The 18,071-nt window shown below is 43.7% G+C and overlaps 1 pseudogene; it reads left to right on the top strand.

The window, feature by feature from the left end:
* Positions 1-3,245: 3,245 nt before the first annotated feature.
* On the top strand, positions 3,246-7,531 carry LOC150002545 (protein NipSnap homolog 3A pseudogene; annotated as a pseudogene).
* The last annotated feature ends 10,540 nt before the right edge of the window (positions 7,532-18,071 follow it).

Below are 18,071 nucleotides of genomic sequence, written 5' to 3'. Positions count from 1 at the left end.
AAAAGAAATTTCACCAAGTGATCCTTCAGCATCTCTTCTCTCTGAGTTTGCTCAGTGCTCAGAGCTAACTATGATAGCTGTCTCTGGAGGCGTGTTTGCAGGGCTGACCATTTGGTTACCTGGCTGGTTGCTCGTGAGGCCTAGTACGTTCCCCAGCGAACATGATATAGTAGATGGTAGCAGGCAGGGATGGTCAGGGAAGGGGAAACTGTCATTACCTTCCTGTGTGTCTCTGAGCAAGTCACTTTGCCTTTCTGAGCCTCGATATTCTCATCTTTAAGAGGAACCTTTGGGCTAGATCTCAGTGATTCTCAGCCTTTGCCGCATGTTGCAATCACTCAGGGAACTTAAATACTAATGTCTAGGTGCAATACTTCAGGTTTTGATTGAACTGTCCTGGGGTGGAGATCTAATGCTACTTTTTTTAATGTATCCCCGGTGACCCAAGCATGCATTCAGGATGCGCCCCACTGGATGAGCTCATTGCTAAGGTCGCCTCCAGCTCTGACAGGCCCCGTTTCCACATTGCTCCACATTGAGAGAGACAAAGAGAGTCTGGCACACTTGAATTCAAAGCTCCAAAGGGCCTTTGGAGGAGAAAATCTCCCAAACCCTTGTTTCCAAAATTAAAATCTGCAGTATTTCTCCTTTAAGGGAGAACTTTGACCAGACCACAGAGTGTGGGTTGAGGAACAGCTCAAACATTTGCTGAAGCCATTTCGATGGTATTGTGGAGGGCTGCTGAGAAATGTGTCTGCCTTGTCTGCGTCCTAGACACGGGCCAGAGTCTGTCTTTGTGTTTAACATACATCTTGTCATATCCCTGTCATTATTAAACAGATTCAGAAAGAGGCTCATACTTTTTCTTACTGCAGGACGCTCTCATTTCTGTGTCTTGTTTCTACCTTCCCCTCTGGCTATAGCCTGTGAGTAGTGGGACTGGTTTCTGAGTCTGATCAGTCACACACCAGCTGTGTGACCTTAAATAGGTATCTTTTCTCCCTGGCCTCCGTTTTCTCCTCTTTTGATTGTGTGGCTCTGCAGTGCCTTCTAAATAAAATGCTCTATACCAATGACATTTTATGAAACCTTGTTTATTCATCCAGAATATTAAGATGAGCTACCTTTCTGAAGAAGAACAGACTCCAAGCTGTTGCAAAGTGATTGTGCTCATTGGTTACTGAGGTGAATTTATGGAGACCATCTTTCCAACTTGGTCAACCTCAGATGAATGGTGGGTGGGCCTTTCCCAGGCAACAATCAACCCAGTTTTGACGCACTAAGAGCAAGGGCTGCTAGATGGCGCTGTTTCCCCAGATTTCCAGGAGTGTCTTGTGTTTCAGCAGATGGCTTTTGGAGGAGAATTAACAATTAACGTCCACTGTATCAGCCAAAGCCTGCAGGAAATATGTTATCGTCCAGAAAGTACAGAGAGCTGAGATTGCTCAAAGACATTCTGCCGGCAGCCCAGGCCTCTGCTGGCCAAGAATGTAATCATACACAGCCTGTCCCATGCACAAATTGGTCCCACAAATAAGGGACATTACTAACCAGGGTAAATAAGGAAGATTATAATAAACGATCTGTATGCTTATTTCCTCAGCCTTATTCCATTTTATTCTGGATGTTTCTCTGAATAATAGTTATAAAACAATTACTGCTGGGCTGAAGGGTGATTATAAGGTAAAACCAATTCTGATACGAGTTCACTTTCTTAAACAGTGTGAAAAAGGAAACCACCAGAGGAGAGACCTAGGCTGTTCCTCTGAATCCGTATGTGCACTTCTAGGGTGAAACCAATGGGAGGGCAAGGGCTGGGATCACAGACAGAAAAGATTGCTTGTGTTTTCCTGGCCCTTACTTTTCTGTGATAAGAATTTAAACCCTGCAGATACCACTCTCTTCAACAAAAGCCAAAGGTGTGCTTTGTCACACAAGGTGAGTGTTAGGGGGTCACGAAGAGGGAAAGGCAAAGTATGTCTCAGGGATAGCAGAACATGAGGGAGGAGGGAGCCATAAGGTCCTGCCTCTCTGCCTGTCCTTTTATGACCTTGTGACTTTTGTTCTTGTAGACAGAGCCACATTGAAGGGCATCGAGTGGTTAGAAGACCATACCGAGCAGTTCTCTCTTGCACGCACTAACTATGCTCCAAAATATAAAACCTCCATCTTCTGCAGCTCTCCCCTCCCCCTACTGCTGACTCCTGACTCCTCCCTTGCCCAGAAACAGCAATCTGTCAAAATTGTCATTGACGGCTCCAGCCTCCCTCTGCCACACCCTTTCCGGCTCAGTGTTGCAGGCTGGGGAGACAGAAAAAGTGAAACCCATGCTTCTTCTTCACACTTCGCGTCTAGTTCAATGCTGCCCCTTGTGTATTCATGGTGTGCATTGTCCAGATTTAGGAAGATGTTCCCAGTGCCAACACCACTGGTGTATATCTAAGAAAAAAACAAAACCCGGTATTTTTCCATCAATGGCTCAAACAATTCAGACTCCAGCTGGCAGACAGGGGGAGTGGGGGGCTGCACTGCAGCCTGTCCTCTCCCCTCCTGGCGAAGAAAAGCCAGGCCTCTTGTCCGGAGGCGCCAATTACTATTTTAACTGTCCCACCCCCTAGCCCCTGAAGCAGCTGGAAAGGAAGCCACACACTGGGAGTTCCCACAGCGTCTTGCTGGCTCCCTAAGGCTTCCGGCACTTGCCCATCTGCTGAGGCCTCCAGAGTGGGGGGACCTAATTAAGCGTCATCTGGCCACCTGAGAGGACTCATTGGGCCCCCCCTGGCTTCCCCTCCTCCAGGCAGGACTCCACTCTGCCAGCTGCAGAGCTCTGGAGCTTGTTCGATTGCGCAGCTGCCCTGGTTAATTATTGGACTGCAGGGTCCCCAGGTGGCTGCTCAGATTGGAGGGGGTGGGCAGAAGGGAACATAAAGGGACAAGGAGGGGAACAATATGAAGGATGGTCAGAGAGCGGTCGGAGGGAGAAGAAAGAGAGAACAGAGTTGGGTGAGAGCCAGCTGAGCTGGAAGACCAGGGTTTGCTGACCTATAGCAGGAGGGTTATTTCATAGGTGGGCCCATCCTGTCCCCTGGCTCCTCCACCCACCTCCCCCACACTGTGAGATCTATATTCCTACGGGGGGCTTCCCTCTTAGCCCCAGCCTCCTCCCAGCCTTGCTCCTCTAGTCCATGGACTGACCTACACTTTTTCATGCAGAGAAATGGCCATAGAGCCCTGATTTGGGGGGGATGGGGGCAGCACAAAGGCTCTCGGAGGAGGACGTTGTTCAACTCAAACTGTTCTTTGCTCTTGTTGCACTTTCAGGCAGCAGGCGGGTATGTGCTTTAGGGTGCTTTGCATGCTGGTGTCCCTAAACCATGGCGGGTGCCCACAGAGTTGTGTGGTTGTTGATTTGCATGCCAGGCTCTGCTCACGACTTCCCGGGCACTTCCCCTGTGTCTGGGCAGTCACCCCACGACATGAGACAAATGGGAACAATAATTGGACAAATTAAGAAGCAGCAGAATGAAAAGTAAAATTATCCGTAAGCGGTTGTATTGGCAAAGGGTACAAACTCCAGGTTCTTGACGTCCTGCTTTGCCCCTCACTTGCTTAAAAGCTGAGCCACTGAGACACTTAATTCCATGGTTTTCTCGCGTGGACTGTAGGAGCAATAAGATGGTGCTGAGTGGGGCTGGGACTAGGTCCCTAGGCTAGGTCAGATGAACTCTAGTTTAACATCTGGTCCTCTGTGACCATGGGCAAATCATTGTTTCCTCTGTCCTCCATGTTCCCATAGGAAAATGTAAGAGAAGGCTCCTTTCAGTGTGCCAGAAGTTACCATTTTCTGAGTATATTAGGGATTAGAATTTTATGTTACTATATTTGGTTTAACAGGGCTCAAGAGCAAATGGCTTTCTCCTTCCTTTCCCCCAAACTGTCACAGTGTGATTGAAGGCAGTTTTGTTCCAGGAAAGGAAAAGTGGTGGATGCAGAACAGATGTTTTGAGACTCATCATATGTGCCTCAAACATCAGAAGTGTGTGCTGTACAGATGTGCACAGGGTGTTGACAGCTGTAGCAAGAATTAGAAGGGTGTTGGAATTTTCAAAGTGACAGGAAGATAACCTCATTAAGATCTGGATGTCTTCTCTGGTTGCCTCATAACCGTCTATACATCTCTTGTGAGTCCAGGGCTGACATGGGAAGCCTCAGCTTGCGGTAGAAGGATTCAGAGATAGGATCCATCAGGCAAGATTGACAAGGATGAGCAACTCTCTTCAGAACACTGGAATCCTTTCACTCCATTAGATGTAGGCTGCGGCCATCTTTGGCTCCTTCAGCGGTCTTCTGGGCATAAATCTTGGATGCACAGAGTGGACCCTGTGGAAGCAGATGGGGGAGCAAATGAAGAGAATCTTCCTGGTAATGGGGGTCAGCTTTCAGCTGGGTGAAGAATAGTGGGAAGTTGAATTTCTGTAGTCTCAGATTAAGGTCATTGTTTTAAAATTACTCTGAGGGGCAAGATAAATCCTAGAGAATAATTATTACTGTTTTCTGCAGGTCGCTAAGCATCCTAGACTTGTCTTTGAGGTCCAATAGAAAATGACCAAATCTTTAATTAAGGCCTACAGATTCTGCAGGGGGCTACAGGGATCTCAAGAGGCCTCTCCAGCGTCTCTGAGGGATGGAAACCAATCCTCTGCTTGACCAACTCCCAACAGAAGTTGCCCAGTGCATTTGACTGTGGGCAGTTCAAGTGCTTAGAGCACCATTCCTTATTTTGAGCTGAAACTTGCTTCCTTGAAACTTCTGCTCACTAATCTTAGTACTGCCTTCTGGAACAGCACAGGATAAGTATAATCCCCTTTTCAGATGAAAGCTCTTCAGATAGTTGAAGCTGGTTGTAACATTTCTACGGCTTCCTTTCTACAAGAGACACATTCCGAGTGTGACATGGTTTCAAACCCCCTCACCACCTACTGTGGACAGCAGCTGGGTGTTAGTGTTTGCATCAGTCAGGACCCAGCAAGAAAGACAGAGACACTCTCCACATGTTCAATAGAAGGAAATCAGTACAGGAGCTTCTTACATAAGCTGTAGAAGGACAGAGGGAGCAAACAGGCAAATGTGAGATCGTCCAGCATTGGTGACAACAGAAAGTGGCTACCATTCCCAGAGCTGAGGAACAAGTGAGAGGGAGTGTCCCAGAGCCCAGATTCACAGAGGAAGGCCACCCAGGGCAGAATGGGGATGGTGGCGGAGGGCCCGGCAGTGCAGGGACAGCAAAGGGGTGTTGTGCTGCCGGCCCTGGAACCTCTCAAGGGACACAGTCTTACTGAGGCTGGGACCACCCAGACCATGTTGATGCTCCTGTTGAGCTTGAAGTCAATTAAAGCCTTACTTATAGGGAAGCAGGTGAGGCCAAACCTGTATTTTTGAAAATGAGTGTTTAAAGTTTAGGTCTCTAGTGAAGCTATTGTTTTTTATTTTGTAGCAGATTGTCCCTTTCCTTTGGCAATGGTCGCTTCTTTTTCTTTTGGAGGAATTGCCTTATTCCACCCCTATGGCTGGGGTGTCGATCACATAACCCCAGCCAGCATCCCTGATTACAGGGGAGGGCACATGAAACAAGCTTTGAAACTTGGGCAGAGCAGAGGAGGGACAGATGGATGGTGGAACCAAGGCTGTTCATGGCACTTTTCTACAGAAGCAATATTTGGGTTCTCTACTGACATCCCTGAAGCTACTCTGATTCTGGGCCTTCCCAAGACCTGCTTGTCTTTTCTGCTGTTGCAAACATGGTCCAGTGTCCTTTGTATAAACCCTTTCATACTTAGTTAGCCAGGGCCTACTTCTACTGCTTACAACCTGTATTCCTGTAAGGCAAGAAGACACTATCTTCTTGTTTGAAGGAGATCTATCAGATTTTGTTTCTAAAGTCAGCCTATCAGCTATCCCCCCATCTTTTTGTCCTCACAAATATTAGAAGCACAATGAATTCCTGCCTACCTGGCAAGCCAGCTTCTCATGGTATGCTGAAGAGATCTAGCCTTGTTGCTGTGAAGTTCCAAACTGTGATGCAGATGAAAGTGCGAAAATCAGGTCTGGAGAAAGATTTTGATGTGACTCCTTTGATTTGTTCATATTAAAATATAAAAACCTCTTTTTTCATTTTCTAACAATGTGAACAACAAACATCTCAAGGCCTCAGCCCATTCCTGAGCTTGACCTTCTTGCACCTCTAACAATCACTCAGAAATGGGATGATCAAGAAGCATGTGTGTATGTAATTATGTTAATTGGCACGTTAGAAAAATTCCTCAAAATTAAATTATTTTACAGGGCTATCAAAATATCTTCAAAGCAGTTGCATTAAAATATCGTGTATCTGATTTCTGTGTATTCATATGATTCATTAAAAATGTGTCAAATATATGGGTTTTGCAAGAGGAGCACCCCATCACCACATACTACTTTCGAGGTGGACAGAATCACTTTTATCAGCAGCACATATATCCAGCCATTTAACTAGTTAAGGAAACTTAGTGTCATCCAGTCCATATCTACCCATATTGTTCATAGAGGCACTGTGACAATGTCTTCTTGGAATCCCGACCAAAGAACATGTTGACTCCCCTTGCTTAATAATTATGTTTAATATATATCATGATAATAATTATTTTTAACTATTAAAAGATATTTACTCTCAAAAATTGGCCAGGGTCTTGGCTTTCAGTAGGAAAGCCATAAAAGGAGGATTCCCAGAAAGAACACCTACTGGCTGCACTTGAAGTCCCACCATGTGCATCCTCTGAGTGGTCTGGCCATGCAGTCGCATGCACCTCTGATCTGGTCACCTTTTGCTATGGGGGAGGTTTCACTGGTCAATATGATGAAATAGTCTATGAATTTCATACTTATTGCCTTAAACACTCAAAGATAAATGAGTTTCTGGAAAACATTAAGAAAAACATTTATCTTCAGACAGCTCGCTCTGAATTGGTTGGATTCTGGAGTGCAGAATTTGGAGGCAGAATGAATAGAGTGATTCATGTTTAGAAGCTTTGCTCATCGAACTGAAGTTTAGAAAGGCTTGGATAAAGGTAAGGAATGCCAAGAACTATTTCTCATTCTAAGTTTGGCTCTCATTGATAAACAAGAGTTTGAAATTACTTATGCAGTACCTACCATGGTGCAAAATAGAAAAACCTCCGAAAGGAGTGTATGAACTGGTTGTTTTTCCAAATGAAACCTGGTGCGCCAGCTCTGTGGGTGAAGCATTTAAAAGGGCACTTGATGCCCATGTTGAATTAGGCTACAAAAAACTAATTGGATTTCTCCAACCAGGACATAAAGCACCCGGCAGAGTTCAAGTGCTTTGGTGAAATGAGAGTTCAGACAGTCATATACCTGGGAGACATCAATGTCTTGAAAATCTCAGACTTGTGGTGGCTGTTTGGGAAAATGTCAGCTACCAAGTGTCACAAGGACACGCTCCTGATTGCCCACGTCATTTTCAGTGTTGAAATAGTTTTCTACTGAAACATGAAGCATTTCATTAACTGCTCTACCACATGTCTGCTAAAGGGCTTAGATCCTCCCAAGAGATTCTCACTTTTATTTGAAGGTGGTGAGTTAATCAGCTACGTCCCTTGCATTTTTGAAAGCCACCTCTGTCCTTTGTCACTGCCACTTCAAGAGGCGGTTCTGTTTATTCTCCCTGTGGCATCTCAGTAACTGAAACACATTAGAAATAGTTGCCACTACTTCATGATCTTGATTTTTTAAATTTGTGTCAGAATAACTCTTCTATGTTTTGACAGTCCTTTGCTTTTTAATATTTTATTATATTCAAATGATGTTACATTTCCATGTCTGTGACAATATTTTTTGCCCAGTAAAACTTATTTTGTGATATCAAAAGTGATTCAGAAAAATATTACATCAAATATACTTCTTTACCTTGGGAAACTACAGAATCATCTGTATTAATTATGGTTTTCATGTTAATTATTAGTAACTAATTTAGAAAATAAGGTGATTAGGTCTTAGTTAAGTTTTAGAAAGTTTGATTTATGTGCTGAAATATGTTCATTTAAAATTAGTTTTACTAATTTTTATTTCATTTTAGGTCGCTACCTAACAAAGATATTTAGGGTATCTATTTGTTTTAAAGAGATTTTTATGATTATAAAAGTGCTGGGCCTAGTAAAAGTCTGCCTATTTATAAAAAATGTTTCCAGGTCTTGATAATTTTCACCTTTCTCTAATGTACACATTCTCTGTTTTTAAAAACTGGAGCATATTTCTGTCCTCTAACCACGACCCCTCCTCCCCGCCCCCACAGCCTCCAGCGCTTGGTGCCGCTGCTCCATACCCCACACCTTTCTCCGTGTCGTAGGACGCTGTTCGCCTGGGCCTACAGACTTGAACTCATGTGAGTGGCTAGGTGTTTTCTTCTTGTTTCCTTGCCTGTCTTGGGTTTCAGTTTCCTACCAACCGTATTTGTTCTAGCATTCCCAATTTGAAGATCGCTTGTTTCGCTAGAAGAAGAAATATTGAATTGTGCCGCCATTCTGTTAGCCTTCAATATGATATTGCTTACCCAGGCATTGGACCGTTCCATTCCTCATTGTTATTCCTGCCCTGAACCCCATTTAAAGCCCCTTCTCAGGGCCCTGACACTGTCTTTTTAAGGCCCCCTGTAGTCTAAGCTCTGTTTTTCGTGGTATCATTATGACTGGCTTGTATTTGTTGTTTACATGTGCTTCCTTTCATAGTTCAGGTATTTCTTTAAAAATCTGAGACTATTAGAGAGCTCTCTACGTAGCTTGTTTGTTTTTATGACACTTCCTTTTTTTCTTCTTGATCAGTGTCCTTTGTTGTTATGCACTAAATGTTTGTGTCCCCCTAGAATTTATGTGCTGAAATATAATCTCCAATGTGATGGTATTTGAGATGGAGCCTTTGAGAGGTGATTAGGGTCCTCACGCATGGGATTGGTGCCTTTATAAGATGTGGCCAGAGGGCTAGTAGTTCCTTCTCTTTTTGCCATGTAAGGATACAGTGTGAGGTTGGCAGTCTGCAAATCGGAAGAGGGTCCTCACCAGAACCGGGGCATGCTGGCCCCTGATCTCCAGTTTCTGGAATTCCTCTCTCTGCCTTCCACAAATATTCTTGTTTATGAAACGTAATATTTATGATGGATTTTTGGAAGAGCCTGGTCTGTTTAAAACAGGGGTCAATAGGAAGTTCAATTTATTCAAAATTCTACTGACTCTTCAGAGCTCATTCAAAACACCCCTTTCTTTAAGAAGCCTCTCTAGTAACTGATTGTATGATGAGGCCCCTGCCTGGTTGCCCTTTGCATGTGTGGCCCAAACTTTTTATGTTTTCCATTAATTTACATCACATTATGTATTTCTCTTTACATCTGAATAAATCTTTTATTCTGGGGTGTATTGCCAGATCACTAAAGATAGAATACGCTCTGTATTTTAAATATATAATGGATGAATTTATTCATTTTTTAAATTTTTAAGTATATTTTATTAGGTAGTTACAGTAGTCCCAATTTTTTTCCCCTTTGCTCCCCTCTAAACAATACTCCCTTCCCTCCAGCAATCCCACCCCCCTTAGTTCATGTCCATGGGTCATGCATATAAGTTCTTTGGCTTCACCCTTTCCTATATTATTCTTAACTTCCCCCTGTCTCTTTTGTACCAACCAATTATGCTTCTTAATCCCAGCACCATTTCCCCATTTCTCCCCCTCCCCCTCCCAGCTGATAACCCTCCAAATGATCCCCATACCTATGATTCTGTTCCTATTCTGGTTTGCTTCATTGGATTTTGTTTTTATTTTTTAGATTCAGTTGTTGATAGCTGTGAGTGAATTTATTCTTTTGTGTAATTCATTTTTGGAACATAAAGGGCACACTGTGTGATGTCATTTTTAAAAATGCACAGGCATCGAGTCAGACTGATCGCCCTTAAGGCCCAGCTCCTCTATCTTGTCTATGACCCTCTGCAAGCTCTCTAAACTCTCTGAACCTTGATTTCTTCATCTTTAATATGAGGATAATTGAGAGGAATGAAATGGTATAAAGCATGCACCGAGGTGCCTGGACTGTAGTAGGTACTGGGCAACTGTTGGTTCATATCAGTGTCAGTGGACACGCCCGCCTCTCAGTCAGCTAGTCAGTCTTGAGACCCACCCACTCTCTTGGTTCCTTAATCAATTGACAGCGCAGTCTAGTGATCAGTTTCTGATACCTCTTGTATCTGTCTTGGGTTTTGGTTATACTCCCAAGACCTCATTTTTAATGACCATTCTGAACTCTCAGGGGTTCTTAAGCTGTCTAATGATAAATATACTACCTTAGGGCTTAATAAAAATGCAAATCCCAGGGCCCCAGCTTGAGTGACCCCGATTCTTTAATTCCTGATTCTCCATTTATGAGAATCCTGTTTCCCCTTTAACTACCTTTAACACTGTCCTAGGCTTTGGGACATCTATTAGTGGCTCAACAGTATTTGCTCACAATGCCTCTGTGCGTGTGTGGGTTTCATGTCGCGTGGCATTGAGGGGCAGATAAGGGGCAGTGGGTTGATGGTGTGTCCAAGCAGCTCTACCTGATGGCCCTTGTGATCTCTGAGCCCACCCAGGTTGCCACCTCTTTTGTCCCTTTTCGTCCTTTACTCTCATAGTGAAAGCTTTCCTGGAGAAGTCTAGCATCAATTCCTACACTGTTGGTGTTTCCCCTGCTGGTAAAGATGGCTCTCTGGGTCTGGAGATGGTGAAGTGCCTTTGCATTCTCTCCCATCCCTCCAGCTGCTCTGTTCTCCTGTTTAGTAGCTTATTCTGTATGAAGAGCTTAGCAGTGCTGGGCTTGGGAAGAAAGCAGGCAAATATGGGCTAAAAATGCTAAAAACAACAGATGGCAGGAAGAGTTTCCTTGAAATTCAGATGAGCAGTTGCTTCTTCTGGTGGGTTTTTATTATTAAACTTATTTCCATCATTTGGCTAGATAGATCTGTCCTTGTACTTGCTTATCATGTGCTGGAATAATCTTATTTTTTAATACCTGTAACAAAGAGCTGTTCATCACACCAATTATAAATACATCCATATGGTCCCATGTGTAATTGTCAATCTAGTTACATGGATGTGGCCTGCTTTTTTAGGGGAAGTGAATGCTCACCTTATCCTAAAGAAAACGGTAAGTTTCTGAGCTTTTAGGCTCCTACCAAACATTTTCTAAGTTGGTGAGGATAAGATGAGCCTTTGGGGGGTGGGGTGTCAAAGTTATTAGTTCTGTAATTGATTTCAAATACATTATCTTAAGTCCTGAATATAATTCCTATTCTATGACTATTGAAACATAAACATCTATGCTCCCTCTGTGAGTTTGTAATTTTTCATTTCCAACTTCCAGTAAGGGGCATCAAAGTTCATCAGGTCCTTTGGAAACTGAATGTAAATGATTCTTATACCCAGTATTACGCCCAGCCACAGTAGAATTCTTCGTTATCACTGTTACCAGCAACAGCATCTCCAGTATCACTGTTACCTTTCTGCTCTATGGCTATTTCCATCAGGTTGTTTAATTTCATATGTGGCAGAAATGACCTCATATTAAATATTTTTGATGATCTCCAGATCAGGAATTCCCAGGAGACAAAGGGACATTGGGAGATCATGCAACCCAATCCTCTCCTTTCCAGAAACGTTCAAACCATACAGAAGGAATATAAGCAGCTTGTCCTTCAAGAAATGTATCCTTGGTGATGAAAGGCTAGTGAAAGGATAATGGACTATAACAGAAGGTTGCAATAAAATGCTTCTCCCCTTTTCATGGGATCTGTAGTTAGTATGAAGGTCTTCAGCACTGGGGAAAAGACCATCATAGGTAATTTTGTGGACTCAGTGGTGATCTTCCTATTGAAGAGAGGTGTGCAGTGAGCCCGATTATTTCTCAGAGAGCTGTCCTTTCCCCCAGAGCTGGCATTTTCGGCCTCTTGAACAACACCAACCACTGTTATCACAGCTCTAACTTCAGCAATCAATCCGGGGTTTGAAACATTGAACTCGAATATGGTTCAAAGGGGGTAATTTTAGCAAACTTCACCCTGAACTGAAACAGCTTCAGTCTGCCCTTCTCCAATGAGGGGGTCACAGCCCGGTCTTCTTGTCACTCACAATTCCCTCCCCACTCTCACCCTGCCCTCCTTCCCAGCCAGAGGAAATGAGGTGCCAGGCCATGGGTTTATGAGACTCCCTGAAAAGAATACCCAGGAACTTCCAAAAAGAGGCAAGTACAGGCTACTTGGAAGAACTCCCAAGGGGACAGACAACTCGCTTCCTCTTCTTGAATGGCTATGCAAGCTGTAATTGCCAGAGCGGGAATAATGCAAGTGGAAAAGGTGGGTCTGCAACTTCTTACCTCTGGCGCTATCAGATAGCAAAAATGATACACCTTCTGCTCTGGAAACACAACTAACCAGTTTAAATTTAAAGTCATTAGCTAATGTTCTGCCTGGGTAATCACATAGTCCTTAATTTCTTCTTAGCTAGCCAACGGGAAATTTATGCTACGGCAAACACTTTGTATTGCACCTAAGCATAAGGCTGTAATTATGCTAAAAAAAAAAAAAAAAAAAAAAAAAAAAAAAGCAGACGCAGGTGGAATTTGGGACATGTTTTCGGTTGCCTGTGTTTTCTAACCTAGCTCTCTGTCTTCAGGGTTTATTATAAGAACGAGTGACCAGTTTTGTTTTTATTTCAGTAATTACCTGTGCTGTAGTTGGCTGATGTGTCTTGTCCAGAGCTGTAAATGTTACTGTGCAGCCATTGTCCTGTCGATGCTAAGCAACTTGTCCTGCAACAAAGGGAGCAGCAGTTGCAAACCCTCTTCCCACCACAGACACATCTGTTGTTTGTGGAACCTCATAATCAGCAAAAGCTCAGCAAAGGTGACAATCTGAATATCCTAGATAAATGTCCTGCAGCCCAACCATATCAGTCCCCAGCCAAAAGGCGAGTCTAAGAAAGAAGAAAGCATCCCCCCAAACGAGGAACTCACCTGGCCATATCTATTGGGTTGGGGTGTTGCTAGGTGTTGCCCATCACTTAGGACTGGCTGTGGAGTTCCTCTGTCGAATATAAATTGTTTCAAAGAACACCAGTATCAGGTAAGGCCATTCAGGCAAGTCACGAACAAGATCATTTCATGACGATATCTGAACGCAGATAAAGATATAAATGTGTTCCTACCACAAAGGTGACCAAGTATCACTCATCCTGGATAATATAAGACAATTGATTTGTCTTGACCAGTAACAGCTTTAGCTTCACTGTATCCTTATGGGCTTCTAGGTGAGAATTATGAAGTTGGCCATTTATAGAACTACCTCTCTTCCTGACAGCATCCAAAGTAGAGCAAAGACCCCTGTTCCTTGTATGATCCACAGATTACCCAAGAGAAACCAAAATTCTATAATATGTCCCTTCTAACACCTTTCCCATGTATGCACCCTCCCTTGTTGCAACAAGCCAGCACACCCAACTTTGTTCAGTTGCAAGTGTGTTCCTACCGAATGTGCCGGGATCCTGAAGTCCTGTCAACCCCGTACCACCTTGCTCACAGATCCTGATGAGGTCATTGTGCAGAGAGCTCTTAGAGCTAGTTCCTTCTCTACACCTTCAGAACAACCTCTGAGAGTCCAAGCGACAAGATCCTCTTCTTTTGCCTGGTGCAACACTCTCTAAGCTAGCCTTTCTGCAGCTCCCTTGGCATTCTCCAACCCGTGTTTCACGCTGCAGCCAGAGCAAGCCTTTCTATCAGAAACCTTAAGGAGCCATTCTCATGTTGACAGCATTTTTTTTTTTTTTTTGTATCGTCTGACCCTCTCCTCCTGATAGGTCTCCATTCTATCACAGTGTGCCTCTACCCAAATGACCATCATGCATTTCTTTTCTTTTTTATTTATTCACTTATTTGTAAATTATTTATTTACTTATCCCCTGGCTGGTTTGGCTCAGTGGATTGAGCGTCGGCCTGCGAGCTAAGTGTCGCTGGTTCGATCTTCCAGTCAGGGCACATCAGAGAAGGAAAACTCTGACTCCAAAAAACCTCCGCTGCCTTGCGGCATACCTCTTCAGGGGAAAGGCTAAGGGAGTAAACCCCGACAGAAAATCCGGAGCCGGAGTCCCTAAGGCGGTTTGACGTTGTAGTCAACACCGGCAACTCCTGCGGCGCACCTGAAGCCAAGCTGTATTGACTCCGTCTTTCCCTTGGACCCTTCAGCTGCGAAGAGAGGGGGGGTCTGCTGCATGGGCAACAGCAGACCCTCCATATCACCCTGCCCAGGCTCTGTAGCTTCAGCTTCACTGGAGAGGACACTCCAGCGTCATCGCAAGATGTCGATTCAACACGGGAGGAGACAGATACCGTGTCACTCCCGAGTCGGACTGCACAGCCATTCTCGGCGGTGCAGATAGACTCTTAAGAAGCTACATCATCGTCTCTCGAGACGGACGGCTGCCGACGACATGGATTTATTTACTTATTGTTTTTCTATTACAGTTGTCCCACTTTTTCCCCCATTGCTCCCCCGCCCCCACCCAGCCCACCCACCCCACCCCTTCTCCCACAGTTAATCCCCACATTGTCATACGTTCATGGGTCATTCATACTAGTTCCGTTACTAAACCTTTCCCTCCCTTTACCCCCTTCCCCCTGGTAACTGTTGACAGCATCTTAATGCTTCCTCATTCTCTTAAAATGAAGACGTAGTTACTTAAAACGATTGACAAGGCCATAAGAAGTCTGACCAATCCTTGCCTTGTCAGCCTCATCTTAGGCTCCTCCCCAGCTCTTTCTGACTCAGCCACATTGGCTTTCTCTTGTTTTCTTATACCCTATACCCCTATGCCTCATGCTACCATAGAGTCTGTGTACATGCTGTCTCTCTGGAAGTTCACTGTCCTCCTCCTTCCCTTAGGAACCTCATCTTCACATCTCAGATTTCAGTTCAATTGTGCCTTGGAGCGGCCTCCTTTGACTACCCTGAGTAAGTCAGTTCATTTTATTTGTATCTCAGCACATACGTTTCTCTAGGGAAGCATTTCCACAGTTGTGATCTTCGTTTGTGTGGGTGTGACTCTGACTAATACCTGCCTCCTCCACAGGACTCCTTACACTTGGTAGGTGTTTAGTAAATATTGTGCAATGAGTGATGAGTCCCTGCCTTGTCCACTGGTTAGCTGCCACTTTTTGAACATGTCATTTAACCTTATTAACTGCCTTCATCTGCTCAGGCTGCCATAACAAAATATCACAGACTGGGTATCTTAAACAATGGACACTTATTTTCTTACAGTTCTGAGGTCTGAAAGTCCCAGTGCCTTCAGGGTTGGTTTCTGGGGAGGATCTCTTCCTGACTTGTCAATGGCCACCTTCTCTCTGTGTCCTCAGGTGGCCTCTCTTCTGTGCATATCTGTACCTCTACCTCTACCTCTACCTCTATCTCTATCCCTACCTCTATCTCTATTTCTATCTCTATTCCTATTTATCTAGAGAAAGATTTCTGGTATCTCTTCCTCTTCTTATAAGGACACCAGCCAGCCCTTTTGGTTTCAGACCCCATCCTTAAGACCTTATATAAACCCATTTAACTCCCTAAAGGCCCTGTCTTCAAACACAGTCATACTGGGGTTAAGGCTTCAATATCTGCATTTTGGGGGACAAAGTTCAGTCCATAACCTTAACCCTTGTATTCCAAACCTGTAACAAAAGTGATTGCATTGGCTTATTCTCTGAATATGCTGTAAAGGCCAAACGGGAGAGTGTATGTGCTAACTTATGAAAGATGGAAAGAGTCCACTCCTTAATTAAAGACTGTGGTTAATGTTCTCTCATGTAGAAAGAGTATATAGATAAGAAATCCTATACTGGGGTGGGGGCGGAATTGTTTTAGTTCAACATCAGAAAAATAATAGGTAGAGCTGAGTTATTGCATAATGGGCTGGGCTTCTTGTTGACTATGAGTTTTTAGTTCTGGTTGGATCCTACAGCTCATTCTATGGCGTGGGGGCTGGATCACAGGTCTTCTAAATTCTCTTCCATCTGTACGCTTTGTGCCTTGTGCTCTGTGACATGTTGCCTTTACCTCACTAGGAATGGTCCCTGAGCTAATCTTCTCTGACCATATATACTGGAGTACAAAACACTTCTCAAAAGGGCCCGACTGTAGTATTTCATAAATATTTTAAGCCAGGCTTTGTAGGCTATGTGGTCTCTTCTGCAACTACTCCCCTCGGTCGTTGTAGCATGAAAGCAGTAGCCTTAGGTATTCTGTAAATGAATGAGTGTGGCTGTGTTCCAATATAACTTTATTTATGGATACTGAAATTCAAATATCATATAATTTTCATGTCTCATGAAACATTCTTATTCTTTTGATCCTTTTTCCCCATCCATTAAGACTGTAGAAACCATTCTTCTCTGGTGAACCTGTAAAACAACCCAGTGGGCTAGATTTGGCTCATGGGACACAGTTTGCCGAACCTCTGATATATATCATTAACTCAGAACCTAAAATGCCATCCACTTCCTTGCTATCCTTAAACTACCAAAACTACATTGATGATATATTTTTAAGCCTGGTTGGAAGAAATCTACTGTTCTGTAATTTGACTCACTAGCTAGAGAGAACATTTACTTGATTGTTTCCATAAGTTTCATTTTACTGCTGGCTGTGAAAAAATTACTTATCCATTTGCCAGCTTAGGGCATCTGATGCTGAGGCTCCGAAGGCAAACCTGGCCGTTTCCACATCCCCCTGCTTCTGGACAGCCTTAGTCTGCCATGTTCTCCCAGCCCCTTAGCTGCTGCCAAGGCCCAGTCCCCAACCTGTAAACTAGCCTCTTCCAATAAATATCTCCAATGTCTAGATTTTAAAAATACCCAAGGCCTTATTTAGATTCAATTACAAAATACAGACAGCATGTACAAGAGACGGGTAAAAAGTGACCACTGTGCCACCAGCGGCTGATAGGTCACTTGACAAGAATGACTCTATTTAAGAACTGTGGGTAAATAACGCTGCCATGTTTTCCCACATATCCTCATATTGGAGTGCACAAAGCCTCTTCTAATGCTCCACCAGACATAATTCTTCCATGGGTGTTTTTAATGCTGACAAGTTCTTTGGTGACCAAGAGATGTACGGAATTGAATTTCCTCTGGGCTACTTACTGAGTGGTTAGCTCTGCCCTCAAACATTCCTTTCCTTTATAGATACACAACTTGTTAGGGAGTTGTCCTAAGTACCTAGCAGTGACCACCTATGACGCAAGAGGTGCCCTTTGTCATAGGAAAAAAAGTAGAATTGCTTCTGGATGGCCAAGGGCAGATGGATTATTCTGACTATATGGCTTAAGCTTTGCAATTTGAGTCTTGGGGGCTATTCTGAGAAAAACTATGAAGCTCATTTATGATCAATATTTGTTGATAATTTCCCATGTCTAGTGTCCTCTCAATAGCTGCATGTCCACATCCTCATTTTAAAGGTGCCATTTTGTGTTACAAATGGGTGTGTGTGCATCTCAGGTATTACAGTTATTACAGTCACCTGGAGAGCTTCCTGGAGGGGCTCTTTTGCAGTAACACTTCTGTGATTCTTTCATTCATTTATTTATCCTGTCTAGCCTTAATTCTGTCTTACTCATTGTAGACATTCTTTCAAAAAATGTTTTGATTATCCACCAAGTACAAAGGAAGTATTAGATAAAAAAGTTGAATGGAGGTAGGCTCCCCTTTTTAAAGTAGCATCCACATATTGTTGTGGGGGGAATCAGGCATTTTTTATATGTCAATTCAGTGTGAGAAATGGCATAACAGATATATAGACCAAGTGCCTTAGAACTAGTAAGGAAAGAGATTCAAGTTTGGAGGCAAAGCAGGTTATGGAAGACTTTAAAGGTGGCTTATAAACTGGGCTGTGAAGGATGAATGGTCTACCAGGGAGTAAATGGGAAAGAACATTCTGGGAAGAGTAGACATCATA

This window comes from Furipterus horrens, unplaced genomic scaffold (genome assembly GCF_987537825.1).
Source record: "Furipterus horrens unplaced genomic scaffold, mFurHor1.1.pri manual_scaffold_8, whole genome shotgun sequence".
NCBI classification, from domain to species: domain Eukaryota; kingdom Metazoa; phylum Chordata; class Mammalia; order Chiroptera; family Furipteridae; genus Furipterus; species Furipterus horrens.
The sequence above is the reverse complement of the archived record's forward strand: the minus strand, read 5'-3'. Positions and strand labels throughout refer to the sequence as shown.